The sequence below is a fragment of the Trichosurus vulpecula genome, chromosome 7, assembly GCF_011100635.1.
Source record: "Trichosurus vulpecula isolate mTriVul1 chromosome 7, mTriVul1.pri, whole genome shotgun sequence".
Classification (NCBI taxonomy): Eukaryota; Metazoa; Chordata; class Mammalia; order Diprotodontia; family Phalangeridae; genus Trichosurus; species Trichosurus vulpecula.
The window spans coordinates 192,604,330-192,622,473 of NC_050579.1; the positions used below are offsets into that span (position 1 = coordinate 192,604,330).

Sequence of the window (18,144 nt, forward strand, 5' to 3'; positions counted from 1 at the left end):
GCTGCTTGCACAGATGGTTCTTCATCTGGCAATTGTGATGACATTTTACAACAAATTTCCAAAACAATGCCAATAGCAAAGAAAAGCATATTAAGGAGAATGAAGAAGATATGTCTCTAACAAGATTGACTCCTGAACCTTATGATAATCCTTATTACTTCAACGTCACAACCTGGGTAGGTCAAGAGCCCTGCTGGCTTTGTACGTGGAGGAATGTTTGCCTGGAAGGCATGAGTGAAGCATAATTACTGAAGCAAGTTCAAACCTCTTAGATATAAAATGTCAGCAGAATGGGTGCATGTCTCAATTACTACTAGAGGACTCTGAACTATCAGAAGACGAAGAATGTTTTTTTTTCCTTTTTTCCGCTTCTTTTTCTCCTTTTTGTGATGTTTTCCTTTTTTTTTGTTTTTTTTTTTCCTCCCTTTTCCTTCTAGGATTTCTGTTTCTTTTTTTTTCTTTTTTATCTTTTTATTTATTTTATTTTTTTTAAATTTTAATTTATTTAATATATTTAGTTTTCAGCATTGATTTTCACAAGAGTTTGAATTACGAATTTTCTCCCCATTTCCACCCTCCCGCCCACTCCAAGATGGCGTATATTCTGGTTGCCCCGTTCCCCAGTCAGCCCTCCCTTCTGTCACCCCACTCCACTCCCATCCCCGATTTCTGTTTCTTTTGTGTTGAAGAGTATTCTTCAGTAGAACTGGATGAATAAGACCTTTTTCTTTTCTTTTTCAAGTTCAGTTTCTCTTTGCTTTTCTTTTTCTTTTCATCTTCCTCATTTGTATTTTTATCAGCTAAAGTCTGCAATTTATTGAGTTGCTCAGCATCTCCCTCTCTGTCTTCACGCTTGCGCTGCTGACATCTAACACTATGTCTCTTTTGGGGTCTACTCGGAGAAGATTACGACATTCAAAAGGCAGGTGACCAGGATAGCCACATTTTTTACATGCAGCTCTGATATTGTCCGTGTTGCCACCTGGCAGGGCCACAGCCCGGGCAGCCTCTGGGCCACAGCTCGCGGGGCCGCCCCCGCCTTTGCTCCCTGGACGTAGCTTCCGTTGGGTCTCGCTGGCCGCCGGGTCACTCTCAGCTTGCTCTCTCCCGCCACGGCCTCCTCTTAAGGACCAGAGTCCCAAGGAAGGCTACAGAAGGCGTCAGTTTCCATCAAAGCAAGTTTCAAACCATTTTAATCTTACCCGACGGTCTTTGTGTGCTACTGTGGCCTCCAAAAGCTCATTACCTTGTGGCCAACCTTGTTATGAGACTCCTTGCACTTAGATTGAACAGTCTTATGAGGCAGCTTGGTGGCATAGTGAGTAGAGCATAGACCTTGGAGCTTAGAAGACCTGAGTTGGAATCCTGATTAGGAGGCTCATTGACTGGGGCGAATCACTTAACCTCTCTATGCCTGTTTCCTCTTCTGTAAAATGGGGATGTAATATTTCTGTCTTACAGGGCTGTTTTAAGGATCCAATGAATTAACATATGTAAAAGCGCTTTGCAAACCTGAATGCACTATATAAATGCTAGTTGTGACAATAACAATTATTAAGATGATTATCAATTAATATTATATAATAATTATTAATTTAATTAATGAGAGTTATAGGAGGCTTGGATTCAATTCCTAGCACTGCAACTAAGGCAGCTATTTTACCTGGGCTAGTTGCTTATTCTCTCTGTATATCAGTTTCTTCTGAAACGTGGGAGGTAATACATCACTGATGCAGTGCTTTGTAAAGTGATATGTAAATGTCAAGGGTTATTATAGGAGGTGTTGCAGTCCAGGACGGAACAGGCTGGAACCCTGGTGGTCCAAGTTTGAGACTGAGATGAAATGAGACATTCAAAATCCATCTAACAGTTAAGCAGAGAAGATTTTCTTAGCTGTTCCTTGGGGAGGTTATTCAATGAGGGGATTCAGTAAGCACCCTGCACTGATTCAGCCGAGCACAATTCCCCCATCTCTGTGTTGCCCATGGTGATCTTCTGGGTTAAGCATCAGAGAGGAGCCAGTGTTCCTGGATTTTTGTACAGAGGAAACCAGGAAGGGCAGATGTGCTGGAGATGGTTCATACAGACTCAGGAGTGCTGAATATTAAATTTTCAGTATGAGCATTTACACCTTGGAAATTGAAAATGCTACAGATCAGGGCTTAATTGATTATTTTGTTGATTGTCTAGATTTAGGAAAGTGATGGAGGAAATGTTAATGATGCATATTAAAATTTAAAAGTGTGGCATGCATGCATTTCCCCCCAAGAGAGCCAATTGTTAAAATATTCACCAGCACACCCTTGCCAAGAAGCAACATCAAGGTTCCAAGCCCTTAATCCTCTGACTCTATTAAGTCTCCAGGATGGTTTCAATAAATTGTAAAGAGAAAACTATTCACATCTGATTATTCTGGTAGATATTTTTCCTGCCACTAGAGGAGGTAGCATAACAGAAGGTTGGCCTGGGGGTCAAATGAGGGGATGGTTCTGAACACCGCACTTAACACCAGTTGTGTGAACATGGGAGAATCACTTAACCCCTCTGATACTTGGTTTCATCTCTGCAAAATGAGGATAAGAATACCTTTATGTCTTTGTTACATGACTGTTGTCGGGGTAAAATGAGTTAACGTTTTGTGAGGTCTGGTTATTAGTAGGAAGCCCTAAACTTTATACTCTTTATACTCTGGTATCATTTCCAAGAAGTCAGAGTGTGGAAGCAGGATGTCAGTGGAGCATTGCTTTCATGCTTTTGAGATGCTTTGCAGTCTATTCGCCAAACTTTATAATCTGAGCAGAAGAAATTAGCCTTTTCCATTTAAGTTGTTCTTATTGAAGGGGCCTTATGCTCCAGTAAAAGGAATTTTTCTTCCCTTTCTTTCCTTCAATATTTTTAAGGTCATATGCTCATAGACATAGAGCTGGTAGGAATCTCAGAGGTCAATTAATCTAACTCTGTAATTTAACAGATAAGGAAACTGAGGCTCAGAGGAGTTGAGTGACTTGTCCAAGATTGCATAGGCAGTAAATTACAAAGCCAGTTTGAAACCCCTGGCCCTCCGACTTTAAATTTAGCACACTTTCCATAATGACTATACAGAATAAAAGCTCTTGAAAGGTAAGGATTTTTTTTTTATTTTTGGAAACCCAAATTTAGCATAGTGCCTGGAGTATAGTAGACAAATGATAAGTGCTTTGCATGCGCTGAAGCCCATACCCAAGCCTATTGCAACAGGAATGATTGACTTTGCTAAGCTGCAGAGAGAGGTTGCATCTCTGCCTATACCCTGCTTCCTCTTTTCCAATCAATCAATCAATCAATTAATTAATTACTTTGCTATTTTAATTCATCCATTTGTATATTTATTTATTTTATGGGTTTGGTTATTTGTTTGTTTACATATTTATTATCTGTCCCTTCCACTTCCTATACCCCAAAGTGAACAATACTACAAAATAAAACCCTCAGAACAAATATGCATAGTGCAGGAAGACAAATTCCTATGTTGGCCACGTCCAAAAACATTTATCTTCTTCTGTATTTGAAGTCTTTCCTCTCTCTGGAAGAAGGCGGGTAGTATGCTTCATCTTTGGCCCTCTGGCATTCTGGTTTATTTTTGCATGGATCAGAGAGTTAAAACGTTTCAGAACTGGTTTTTTCCCCTTTATGATGTTTCCGTCCTTGTATAAATTGTTCTCCTAGCTCTACTCACTTCATTCTGCATCAGTACATAGAGGTCTTCCCAGTTTTCTCTGAAACTGGATATTCTATTACAGTCACATCTACCATAATTTGTTTAGGCCTATATCCCGCATTCCTTTATCTCCCATCTTATTTGTCAGAAAGTATTGTTAGCTCGTTGTCTGTGCATATGGGGCAATTAGAATCTTTTTCTTTGGTGGAATTTGGCAGAATCATGAGGGCAAATGTTGGTTAGGAACAACTGGTTCCTTACTGGTTAGTCAGTAAGTCATAGGTTCATTGGACCAAATCTAGACCAACCCTCTAATTTTACAGAAGTGGAAACTGAGGCCTGGAGAGGTTAAATGACTTGCCCAGTGTCTCACATGGGTAGGAAGCAGTAAAATTTTAAGTGCAGTGCTCTTTCCAAAGATGCTGTGCAACTCTGTCCCCTGTTTAATTCCAGGCTTAATAATGATGAATTAACAGTTAATTAGCTTAAAAAAACTTTTTGAATTAAAAGCTTGCTAATTAAAGTTGTTAGTATTTCTTCTTAAACTGCTACTTATAATAATCACTGTCATCTATGTAACATTTTAGAAGGTATTGAAGTTACTAATATTTCCCATTTCACAGATAAGAAAACTGAGGCTCAGAGAGATAAAGTGACATATATAAAGTGACACAGTTGGTAAACTGGCAGAGTTGAGGTTTGAACCCATGTCTTCTGATTAAGCTGTCTGGTATAGGTCAAAAAGACCTAGCTTAAAGCAAACATATCATTTGTTTTTAACCCAAAATTTAAATTTTATCTAGATTTTTACTATATGTATTTGACAGATAATGGACAGCCTGATCAGGCATCAGGTAGGCTGGTATTTTATATCTGTTCTGACCTTCAGTTTGGTCTCAGACTTGAAACAAATGAAAATGCTTAGTAGCACCTTCTTTAGTCCCTCTCCCTTGGACAAAATTCTTGTTCACTAATAAAGCCAACAAGAAAATACAGTGAACTTTGTGTGACCTGGCATGACTGAGAGATAGAGTATTCTGGTTCTGAATGACCATATTGAGCATCCACAGGCAACCAATATTCACAGAGCTGGACTTTGACTGGAATAGAAGGTTGATTTGCTTCACAAGGCCTATGAAAAGTTTACAGGGTTCATTGTTAGGATGATGGCTGAGATTACTGGATTAAATGCACTGCTACTCCAAAGACTCTTGGGTTCAGGGCCCTGGCCTGTCTCTATTAGGATCTGATGGAAAATGGTGGTCAAGGTAGTTTGACTTGCCTGGCACATGCTATCTTTTCCTCAGAGTGCCTTGCTACTTAAGCTAATCTGGTTTACTCGCCCTGCGAAGGGCAGTGTGGCTGGTCCTTTCTCCACAATAGCTGCTTCCCTAGAGGTTAGTTGTGTGGGCTGCAATGGAAGTGGGAACTTTGCTCTGGGAGATACTGTCATTCCTAGGGCTCCTGTGTCTCTCTGCCTTTTGGTGGCAGCTGGTGAGTAGCTGTTGGCGCTAGTGATGCAGGAAGATGGGTTCCCTCTCCACAGAATCCAAGGATTTCTTCTCTCAGTGATGGCTGTGGGAGCTGGGCTGGAAGTAGGTTTGGTGGTCTGGGGTCTGGGTGGGGAACGTCGGTATTCCCATGGTCCTTGGAGTCAGAGTCCTGAACTGTCTCCATCATGGTCTGAGGGAAAATGGTGGTCAAAGTGGTACTGATAGACTAGCCCTGGTACATGCTATCATCTGTTCCAGCCCTTCTTGAAAGTAAGCTGCTTGATTATATCAATCCTTAGCACCTAACACAGCACTTGGCATGTAGAGGAAGCTTAAATGTTTGCTGATTTCTTGTTGGGGGAGGTAGTTTCCACCCTAGGAGTTCCCAGCACTGACAAAAATCTTAGCTTTGAGTATAATCAGAGTATCACTGATGTGGCAAAGACTATAATGCCATGAGAATTTATAGAAGAGCAAGATCGTAGGAGGATGGGGGGGGCAGTCAGGGAAATTTTCATGGAGGTGGTACTTGGAAGAAATTTTGGATTGGCAAAAAGGGCAAAGGGGAAGTAATTTCAGGAACAAGGCAGAGGTTAAGCAAAGGCCCAGAGGAGGAGTTGTGCTCAACCACAACATTTACAAACAGGATTAGCACAGTGCCTGGCATATAGTAAGCACTATATAAAAGTTATTATTATTATTATTGTTGGAAAAATATGCTAATATGTACTTATTGTTTAGGGAATTTAAAAAATGTAAACCTTGAACTTAGCAAATCTGTCTGCTGGGAAGGGGAGAATGAGCCATATACAGCCACCTGAGATCAGGGCATTTGTTGGATCTTAAAATCGGGGCAGGGACAGATAATAAACATTCATGGATTTGACAAAGGGGATAGATTGCTAATCTTGAAGTCTGGAAAAACTAGGAGCAAATCCTGTCCCCAGTACTTATCAGTTGTATTACCACAGGCAAGCCAATTAGCTCTCTGAGCCTCAGTTTCTTTATTTGTAAAATACGTGGATAATTTTATTGTACAGTTCATACGAGAGAATGTATTTAAGGTATTTTGCAAACTTAAAGGCTCTATATACATATATTGGCTACTGTTAATTTCATATCAGTCAGTGAACTGGGGGGGCAGCCAGGTGACAAAGTGGATAGACTGCCAGCCTTGGAATTGGGAAGACCTGAGTTCAAATTTGGTCTCAGACACTTACTAGCAGTATGACCTTGGGGAAGTCACTTAACCCTGTTTTCCCCAGTTCTTCATCTGTAAATGAGCTGGAGAAGGAAATGGCAAACCACTCTAGTATCTTTGCCAAGAAAATCCCAAATGGGGTCATGAAGAGTCTGACTCAATTGAATCAACTTAACAAAAACAAACAATGCACTGGAAGCCAGGACTAGACAAGGAGGAAACAGCACCAGGTTAGCAAGACACCTAGAATAGCTAGGTATAGTTACTTTGGGAAGGGACTTTCTACTGAGGAAACAAAGCTCAGGGGAAGGGATCCAGGAGCTTGACCCAGATTCCAGTCTCAGGAAATAAATAGGAAAGACAACTTCATCCTGAAAAGGAGAGTTAGCTGTGACCATCCAGCTAGGAGGCTCAGCTTGACCAAACCAATCACAGCAGAGATGATAGGGAGCAAAAAGTTATGATCGGCAGAAGACAGGCAGTAATAAAGTTGGTATGTTGCCTAAGAGGACAAACTTGGGAAGGCTCAAAGAATCTCATCTAGGGAGTAACAGGGTGAGACCCTTACTTTCCTAGTTCCATTGCGGTGACTGTGAGAGGAACCCCTCAGGTTAACTAACATAGCCACCACCCTACTTCAGGCCCTAATCACCTCCTGCCTCTACTATTGCAATTACCTAATTGGTCTTTCTGGATCCTCCAGTCTATCCTCTCCCCAATACATCCTCCACGTAGCTACCAAGTTGATATTACCTAAAACACAACTCTGACCGTGACACTCCTGCTAAGTTCTAATACATCACTCTTGTCTCTAGGATAAGATAGAAACTTTGCTCTTTGGCATTTGAAGTCCTTCACAGCCTGACTCCAGCCTAACCTTTCATGCTTTTTGTACATCAGTACTTTTCATTCACATAGACAACATTCTATCTCCCATCTGTATACCCTGCCACGGATCTTCTCTATACCTCCTCATATCTTCCTCTTAGAATCCCCAGCTTCCTGTAAGGCTCAGCTCAAATGTTTTCTCTTACATGATGCCCTCCAGTTGTTACTGTTGTCCTTGTGCACCTGATCCACTAAAACTATATTTACTTTATATTTTCAAATTTATTTCTCTGAGTAACTTTCCTTCATAGAACATAATCTACTTAAGGACAGGCACTGTTCCATTTTTGTCTATGTATCTCTGGTACCTAGCACAATGTCTAACATATAGTAAGCACTTAACATGGGCTACATGAATGAATGAATGAATGAATGAATGAATGAATGAATGAATGAAAAAAGGAGAAATCTATAGGAGGAACTATATAAAGAGGAACATTTTATGTAAGCCCTGAATTTCCCACACCTGGACCTAAGGGTGATGGAAGCAAATTCTAGAAGACCAGAGAGCCTGCCAAACTGAATCCATTAGAAAGAAACCTGAAACCCATCTAATATCTGAGGACAAGATATGAGAGAAGGAAATCATAGAGAAAGAAGGAAGGGATCAAAAAGAGTAACATGTAGTTCCCTGCAGTTGGCAAGTAGAGCCAGGATTAAACCATACAGCTTCTGTAATTTATCCATTCCCCTGTGACTTTAATTTGTTATTTAAAAAAAACTCCCCACCCATATGTATCTTTGGGATGTGTCATGGAGGCAGTGTACCTTGGATTCAGAATAAGTTGGATTCAAATCTTGTCTCTGTTTTGTATTGGCCATGTGTTCCTGGGCAACTCTTTTAGGTTCACTGTGTCCTGGGCAATTTATTGAGCGTATAAGCTGCAGGATTGTTGTACATCTACATTGATAGAGAGAGTTTACTTACCGGGAAGCTTTCTGTACTGATGAAATAATAAGTCCAGGCAAAGAAAAGATGCTTTTATAAGCAAATGATTAAAACAAGTGACTAAACAAGTATTGTGTGCTGTTCTCAAGAAACAGAATAGGGAAGAAAGGGAGAGTCTTCAGTCCTCTTCTATGAACCAAGAGGTCTGATGGGGAGACCATGTTAGAGATGAGAGGTGCTGGTAACAAAGCCATAACTAGTGATTCAGGGTCCTGTGTCAAGGATCAAATATGATGCCCAGGTTCAATAGTGCAAAAAGCATGCTCGAATCAATTTTTTTAAAGCCAAATGCAGTTGGGGAAAATTGAGGAGAGGAAGTAGATTCAGATCTTAGGCAGGTACATTGGGAGAAGGGAAGAGAAGAAAAAGGAAGAGAGAGAGAGAGAGAGAGAGAGAGAGAGAGAGAGAGAGAGAGAGAGAGAGAGAGAGAGAGAAAGAGAGAGAGAGAGAGAGAGAGAGAGAGAGAGAGAGAGAGAAAGAGACAGAGAGAGAGAGAGAGAGAGAGAGAGAGAGAGAGAGAAAGAGAGAGAGAGACTATTAGGCACTTATTTTGAACCAATAACTGTTCTTAGACACAAAATCTGCAGCTCTGCTTGGGTTCAACTCCACAGAACAAGATGCCTCCTCCCCTTGGTTCCCCACCCCCACTTGTCAGCTTTCTTTTTTGTGTTGTCTTCCTTCATTAGATTGTAAGCTCCTTGAAGGCAAAGACTGTCTTTCTTTTTTATTTTCATCCTCAGCACCTATCACAGTACCTGGCACGTAGTAGGCACTTAATGAATGTTTGTTGAATTGAACTGATGGTAGAGATATAGGGGATATTGCCAAAACCCCTACTTACTACAAAGTTACTGCTAGGGATGCTAAGAGGTGGGGACAGTGAAGAAACATTTTATCTGGTAGCTTCTTATTTTAATGAATTATTTTTGTTATCTGGGTGATAAGTTCAGTTGTTTCTACTTGTGGGAGTTTAAATGTTATTGGTGATCTCTAAATTTCAGTACCCTGAGATGCCTTGCCCTGTTTATAGGTCTGAGTGGTAGTGATAAAAACAAAAACCAGTGGGCCAATTCATTGTTTTTTGCAGGGAAGAAGACTGGGCAATTGGAGTTAAGTGACTTACCCAAGGTCACACAGCTAATAAGTGTGTCAAGTGTCTGAGGCCAGATTTGAACTCAGTCCTCCTGACTCCGGGGCTAGTACTCTACTCACTACACCACCTAGCTGCCCCTGAGGGGGCCAATTCTTAAAAATTGATGTTGCTTAGAACAGAAAAAGGGTTGCATCAGAAGTGGTAATGGGTTCGTGGAAACACAGGTAGCAATGTGAGTGGCAGTCACTGGGGACATTAAGAAGATGGTTTCAAACTTCAGCAGTGTCTGGGTAGGGTCATGGGGAGGATTAGTGGAGCATAGTCTGAGTGGTTTATCATGGAAACCAATAGGAGTTTTGCTTGTGTGCTGTAAACCCTAATCTAAAGTTCTCAGTAAGCCTCCCACCCATTTTCTGGCTTCATATAGTAAAACAACTTTTTGGAATGATTTAATTTATTTTTAATAGTATTTTGTTTTTTCCAAATTACCCATCAAGGTATTTTTAGCATTCAATTTGGCAAGATTTTGAGTTCCAAGTTTTTCTCCCTCCCTACCCCTCTCCTCTCCTCTCTTCCTAAAATGGAAGGCAATTTGATACAGATTATGCATATGGCTATCATGTAAAACATATTTCCATACCACTCACAGTTGTGAAAGAAGAAATATCAAAAGGGAAAAAAAAACAAGTAAAGTAAGTGAAAAAAGAATGCTTCGATATGCTCTCAGAGCCCATCAGTTCTTGATCTGGATGTAGATGGCATTTTTCTTCTTGGGTCCTTTGTATTTGTCTTAGGTCATTGTTTTGCTGAGAAGAGCTGAGTCATTCATAGTTGACTGAGTCATTCAATGTTGCTGACATTGTGTACAATGTTTTCCTGGTTCTGCTCATTTCATTTTCATCTATTTGTACAAGTCTTTCCAGGATCTTCTGAAATCTGCCTATTCATCATTCCTTATTACACAATAGAATACCATTACATTCATATACCACAGCTTCAACTAATGGGCATCCCCTCAGTTTCCAGTATTTTTCCACCATGAAAAGGGAGGCTATAAATATTTTTATATGTATATATATATATATATACATATATATGTAAATATATACAGAGAGACAGAGAGAGAGAGACAGAGAGAGAGAGAGAGAGAGAGAGAGAGAGAGAGAGAGAGAGAGAGAGTCTTTTTCTCTTTTTATGATTTCTTTGGGATGGATACAGACCTAGTAGTGGTATTGCTGGGTCAAAAGGTATGCACAATTTTACAGCCTTTTGGGAATAGTTCCAAATTGCTCTCCAGAATGGTTGGATTATTCCACAACTACACTAACAATGCATTGGTGTCCCAGTTTTCCTACATCCTCTCCAACATTTTTTATTTTCCCTTTTCGTCGTATTAGCCAACCTGATAGGTGTGAGATGGTACCTCGGAGTTGTTTTAAATTGCATTTCTCTGATCAAAAGTGATTTAGAGCACTTCTTCTTATGTCTATAGATAGCTTTGATTTCTTCATCTGACAACTGCCTGTTCATACCCTTTGACCATTTGTCAATTAGGGAATGGTTTGCATTCTTATAAATTTTACTCAGTTCTCTATATATAAGTGAGAAATGAGGTCTTTATCAGAGACACTTGTATAAAGATTGTTTCCTTTCTCCTTTCCTTCTAATGTCAGTTGCATTGGTTTCGTTTGTGCAAAAGCGTTTTAATTTAATAAAATAAAAACTATCTATCTTATATTTTGTAATGCTCCCTATTTCATGTTTGGTCATGAACCTGTAACTCACTTAACTTCTTCAAGAATTTGGATGTTATACCACTTGGTGCATATATGTTTAGTATTGATATTACTTCATTGTCTATGCTACCTTTTAGCAAGATATAGTTTCTTTACTTATCTCTTTTAATTAGGCCTATTTTTGCTTTTGCTTTGTCTGAGATCAGGATTGCCACCCCTGCTTTTTTTTCTTTTACTTCAATTGAAGCATAATAGATTCTGCTCAGACCCCTTACCCTTACTCTGTGTGTGTGTCTCTGCATCAAGTGTGTTTCTTGTAAACAACATATTGTAGAATTCTAGTTTTATTTTTTGTTCTTTAAAATCTTTTTTTTTCAATTTTAAATTTATTTATTTAACATATTTAGTTTTCAGCATTGATTTTCACAAGAGTTTGAATTACAAATTTTCTCCCCATTTCTACCCTTCCCCCCACTCCAAGATGGCATATATTCTGGTTGCCCTGTTCCCCAGTCAGCCCTCCCTTCTGTCACCCCACTCCCCTCCCATCCCCTTTTCCCTTCCTTTCTTGTAGGGCAAGATAAATTTCTACGGCCCATTGCCTGTGTATCTTATTTTCTAGTTGCGTGCAAAAACTTTTTTTTGTTTTTGACATCTGTTTTTAAAACTTTGAGTTCCAAATTCTCTCCCCTCTTCCCTTCCCACCCACCTTCCCTAAGAAGTCAAGTAATTCAACATAGGCCACATGCGTATCATTATGTAAAACCCTTCCACAATACTCATGTTGTGAAAGACTAACTATATTTTGCTCCTTCCCAACCCATCCCCCTTTATTGAATTTTCTCCCTTGACCCTGTCCCCTTTCGAAAGTGTTTGTTTTTGATTACCTGCACCCCCATCTGCCCTCCCCTCCACCATCCCCCCCACTTTTTTTATCTTCTTCCCTCTTCTTTCCTGTGGGGTAAGATACCCAATTGAGTATGTATGGTATTCCCTCCTCTGGCCAAATCTGATGAGAGCAAGATTCACTCCTTCCCCCCTCACCTTCCCTCTCCCCTCCTCCCACAGAACTGCTTCCTCTTGCCACCTTTATGCGAGATAATCCACCCCATTCTATCTCTCCCTCTCTCAATATATTCCTCTCTCATCCCTTAATTTGATTTTATTTCTTTTAGATATCTTCCCTTCATCTTCAACTCACCCTGTGTCCGCTGTCTCTCTCTCTTTCTCTTTATATACACACACACACACACACACATATATATATACACACACACACACACATACACACACACATACATACACAACATTCACATATATATATATATATATATACATACATAAACATATATATGCATATTCCCTTCAGCTACCCTAATACTGAGGTCTCATGAGTCATACATGTCTTCTTTCTATGTAGGAATGTAAACAAAACAGTTCAACTTTAGTAAGTCCCTTACAATTTCTTTTTCTTGTTCTTTTTCTTGATTACCTTTTCATGCTTCTCTTGATTCTTGTGTTTGAAAGTCAAATTTTCTATTCAGCTCTGGTCCTTTCACTGTGAAAGCTTGAAAGTCCTCTATTTTATTGAAAATCCATATTTTCCTTTGGAGCATGATACTCGGTTTTGCTGGGTAGGTGATTCTAGGTTTTAATCCTAGCTCCGTTGACCTCCGGAATATCGTATTCCAAGCCCTTCGATCTCTTAATGTAGAAGCTGCCAGATCTTGGATTATTCTGATTGTGTTTCCACAATACTCAAATTGTTTCTTTCTGGCTACTTTCAGTATTTTCTCCTTGATCTGGCAGCTCTGGAATTTGGCAACAATATTCCTAGGAGGTTTCTTTTTGGGATCTATTTGAGGAGGTGATCGATGGATTCTTTCAATTTTTATTTTGCCCTGTGGCTCTAGAATATCAGGGCAGTTCTCCTTGATAATTTCTTGAAAGATGATATCTAGGCTATTTTTTTGATCATGGCTTTCAGGTAGTCCAATAATTTTTAAATGATCTCTCCTGGATCTATTTTCCAGGTCAGTGGTTATCCCAATGAGATATTTCACATTGTCTTCCATTTTTTCATTCCTTTGGATCTGTTTTATAATATCTTGATTTCTCATAAAGTCACTAGCTTCCACTTGCTCCAATCTAATTTTTAAGGTAGTATTTTCTTCAGTGGTCTTTTGGACCTCCTTTTCCATTTGGCTAATTCTGCCTTTCAAGGCATTCTTCTCCTCATTGGCTTTTTAGAGATCTTTTGCCATTTGAGTTAGTCTATTTTTTAAGGTGTTGTTTTCTTCAGTGTATTTTTCAGAATTTTTTTGGGTCTCCTTTAGCAAGTCATTGACTTGTTTTTCATGGTTTTCTCACATCCTTCTCATTTCTCTTCCCAATTTTTCCTCTACTTCTCTAACTTGCTTTTCCAAATCCTTTTTGAGCTCTTCCATGGCCTGGGACCAGTTCATGTTTTTCTTGGAGGCTTTTGTTGTAGGCTCTTTGACTTTGTTGACTTCTTTAGGCTGTATGTTTTGGTCTTCTTTGTCACCAAAGAAAGAATCCAAAGTCTGAGACTGAATCTGGGTGTGTTTTCGCTGCCTGGCCATATTCCCAACCAACTAACTTGACCCTTGAGTTTTTCAGCGGGGTATGACTGCTTGTAGACTAAAGAATTCTATGTTCCACGTTTGGGGGGGGATGCGCCAGCTCTACCACACCAGCACTCCTCCTTCCCCAAGAACCCCCAACCCGGACTGGGCTTAGATCTTCAGCAGGCTGTGCACTCCTGCTCTGATCTGCCACTTAATTCTTTCCACCAGGTGGGCCTGGGGCTGGAAGCAACTGTAGCTGTAGCTGCCCCACCTCTGCTGCCCTGGGGGTGGTGGCCTTATCTCAAACTCCTTCCACTCCTGCAGCTTTTCCCACTAACCTTCTCTGCTGTCTTTGGTGTTTGTGGGTTGAGAAGTCTGGTAACTGCTGAAGCTCACTGATTTAGGGCGCTAGGGCCTGCTCCACCCGGCTCCTGGTCTGGTTGGTCCGAGCCGCTCACGCTGGGATCTGCTCCCAGCTCCCAGCTCCCAGCTCCCAGCTCCGTGTGGGATAGACCTCATCCAGAGACCATCCAGGCTCTCCTGGGCTGGAGCCCTGCTTCCCTCTGCTGTTTTGTGTGTTCTGCAGTTCTAGAATTGGTTCCGAGCCATTTTTTATAGGTTTTTGGAGGGACTCAGCAAGGAGCTCACGCTAGTCCCTGCTTTTCAGCCACCATCTTCTCTTTAAAATCTTGTCAGAATTCTAGTTTTTGATCCATTCTGCTATTTGCTTCTGTTTTATGGGAGAGTTCATCCCATTAACATTCATAGTTATGATTACTGTGTCTTTTCCTCCATCCTATTTTTCCTTCTATTTGTCCTCTTTCTCCTTTCACCCCTTCCCTCCTCAACAATGTTTTGTATCTGTCTATCACCTCCTATGGTCTGCCCTCCTATCAGTACCCCCCCTTTTAATATCCTCCCCTCCTAGTTTCCTGTTAGGTGAGATAGATTTCTATATTTAACTGATTGTGTATATTATTTCCTATTTGAACCAATACTGGTGAGAAGAAGGTTAAAGTAGTGCCCATCACCCACCCGCCAATCTTTCTCTCTACTTAATAGGCTTTTTGGCACCTCTTCTTGTGAAATAATTAACCCCATGCTACCTCTCCCTTCCTTCTGCACCCAGTGTATTCCTTTTTCTCATTACTTAGTTATTTTTATGTCATTCCTTCAAATTCACCATATATGCATACCCTCTACCTATATATATTCCTTCTGATTCTACTATTAGTGGTACAATTTTTAAGAATTACAAGCATCATCTTCCCATGTAGGGATGTAAACAGTTCAGCTCCATTGAATCCCTTATGTTTTCTTTTCCCTTTTTTTTCTTTTTTTTTTTTCCATTTTAGGCTTATTTTGGGTCTTGATATTGGAGATCAAATTTTTTGTTCAATTCTGAACTCCTCCTTACGAAAGCTTGAAATCTTTCTATTTCATTGAATGACAATTTTTTCCCTTGAAGTATTATTCTTAATTTTACTGGGTAGGTGATTCTTGGTTGTAGTCTTACCTCCTTTGTTGTCCAGAATATCATGTTCCATGACCTCTGATTCTTTAATGTTGCAGCTGCTAAGTCCTGTGTAATCCTGATTATGACTCCTGATATTTGAATTGTGTCTTTCTGGTCACTTGCAGTATTTTTTCTTTAACCTGATAGTTCTCTAATTTGGCTATAATGTTCCTGGAGTTTTTATTTTGGGATCTCTTTCCTGAAGTGATTGGTGGATTCTTTCAATGCCTATTTTGCTCTCGTTCCAGGACATCAGGGTAGTTTTCCTTGATAATTTCTTGAAAAATGCTGTCTAGGTCCTCCTTTCGATTATGGCTTTCAGGTAGTTCTATGATTCTGACATTGTCTCTCCTGGATCTATTTTCCAGGTCAGTTGTTTTTCCAGTGACATATTTTACATTTCTTCTATTTTTTCATTCTTTTAAATTTATTTGATTTTTGATGTCCCATAGAGTCATTAACTTCCCCTTGCCCAATTCTAACTTTTAAGCAGTTGTTTTCATCAGTTAGTTTTTGTACTTCCTTTTATAGTTTGCCAATTTTTACTTTTTAAGGAGTTGTTTTCTTCAGTGGATTTTTCTATCTCCTTTTCCATTTGTCCAATTCTACCTTTCAAGCAGTTGTTTTCTTTTTCCAAGCTGTTGACTCTTTTTTCATAATTCTCTTGCATAACTCTCCCAATTGCAACACTTTCCCCAATTTTTCTTCTGCCTCTTTTACATGATTTTAAGCTCCTTTTTGAGCTCTTCCATGAGTTCTTTCTGGGCTTGAGACCACTTCTCATTTTTCTTTGGGGTTTTGGCCATAGGTGTTTTGACATTGTTGTCTTCTTCTGAGTTTGCATCTTGATCTTCCCTGTCACCATAATAACTATCTATGGTTAGATTCCTTTTTTGTTGTGTTTTGCTCATCTTTTTGGACTTCTTCCTTTCTTTTAAATTTGAACTCTGCTCCCAGGGTGGAAGGGGCACTGCCTCAGGCTTCTTTTGCCAGGGGCTGCAGGCCCTGGTTGTTCACCTCGTGCTGCACTGATATTGCCCTGATGCCCACAGGGGACCCTTGTGTCTGGTGCTGTGGTGAGGAGGTGGGGTGGGGGGTGTCTGGTGCTGCTGGAGACCATAGTGGTCTGGCAGCTTATCTGGGCTGAGCCAGGGTCCTAGTGCTGGTTTGTGTTGAGGCCAATGGGGTATTTCTGCATTTCCCAGGGCTACATTGAAGCATGTGGTTTTCTGACCACTGGCAGTTATCTATTTGCCCAGGGCTATGCTGAAACGCCTAATGGGGCTGGTGCTAGTGGCTGCCTATTTGCTTAGGAGCCAACCACAGGGTTGGCGGCTACCTGTTTGCCATGGGCTATGCTGAAGCATGTGGGGTTGTTGGAACTGGAGTCTGCCCATTCCCCTGGCTATGCTGAGGCATGTGGGGGTCCTGCTATTGGTGTTTGCCTGCTCCACTGCACTGGGGCTCAGGATATCCACTAGTTTGCTAAGGCAGGGCTTGCTGTTGGCTTGCTGGGATGCTTCCTGTCCTGGACTGCATTCCCCCTTTACTTCAGTGAGATAGACCTTTCTTTTCAATCTTCCATGTTTCTTGGGCTAAAAGATTGTTTCACTCTGTCTTTTTGCTGGTTATGCTGTCCCAGGTGGGAGTGCTATTTTGTGGTTGTTTAGAGGTAAATATGGGAGAGTTATGACCATTTATTCCTTACTCTGCCATCTGGACTCCTGTGGGAAATTATGGAATGATTTCATTTAAAGAAGAAAACTCAAGCCACAATTTGGGGATTCTTGATCAAATGCAGAGCCACACCAACCAATCAGCCAACCAGTCATTCAACAAGCATTTATTAAGTGCTTACTACATGCCAGGCACTATGCTAGGCACTAGGGTTACAAATACAGAAGAGGAAGAAGAAGGAGGAGGAGGAGAAGGAGAAGAGAAGAAGAAGAAGAAGAAGAAGAAGAAGAAGAAGAAGAAGAAGAAGAAGAAGAAGAAGAAGAAGAAGAAGAAGAAGAAGAAGAAGAAGAAGAAGAAGAAGAAGAAGAAGAAGGAGGAGGAGGAGGAGGAGGAGGAGGAGGAGGAGAAGGAGGAGGAGGAGGAGGAGGAGGAGGAGGAGGAGGAAGAGGAGGAGGAGGAAGAGGAGGAGGAGGAAGAGGAGGAGGAGGAGGAGAAGAAGAAGAAACAATTCCTACACTCAAGTTTACATTCTAATGGGGGTAAAAAGTACATACTTAAGCATATACAGATAAACATTAAAGAAAATAGATGCACATAAGTACAAAATCATTAAATACTAAGCTGTTTAAAGATCAAGGACACTGGAAGTTCCCAGATCAAAAAGGGCTTTATGCCCAAGGCATTACCTACTGTCTTCCAATCAGTGGGGATAGAAAGATAAAAATGTCTGACAGTTGCCATCTTCAAGGAATTTGTATTCTATCAGGAGAGACAACATGTACATGTACGAGCATATAAAAATACATGCAAATATATAAAATAAATACAAGGTGTTTGGAAAGAGATAAGCAATATCAGCTAAGGGATTCAGAAAGACTTCATATAGAAGGCAGCTAGGTGATGCAGTGGATAAAGTGCTGGGCTTGGAGTCAGGAAAATGTGAGTTTAAATCCTGCCTCAGATATTGTGATCCTGGGCAAATCACTTACCTCCTGTTTGCCTCAATTTCTTCATCTGTAAAATGAGGATAATGATAGTACCTGCCTCCCAGGGTTATTGTGAGGGTCAAATGAAATAATAATTGTAAAATGCCTGGCACATAGTGAATGCTATATAAATGTTAACTATTATTATTAATAGAAATGGTAGCTGAGCTGAGTTTTGAGGAAAACAAAGGATTCTATCAGGCACTAAGCACATGAAACATTTTATTTCTACTGTTTTAGATCCCAGGTAAGAGGTGACATTGATCAGTCCTGAGACAATAACCAGAGATGGGGTGGTGAGAATGATTTACTTTGGAGTT

General features: G+C 40.4%; 1 pseudogene; it reads right to left on the bottom strand.

Moving 5' to 3' along the window:
- Positions 1–303: 303 nt before the first annotated feature.
- Positions 304–5,150, bottom strand: LOC118857747 (annotated as a pseudogene).
- Between the last annotated feature and the right edge of the window lie 12,994 nt (positions 5,151–18,144).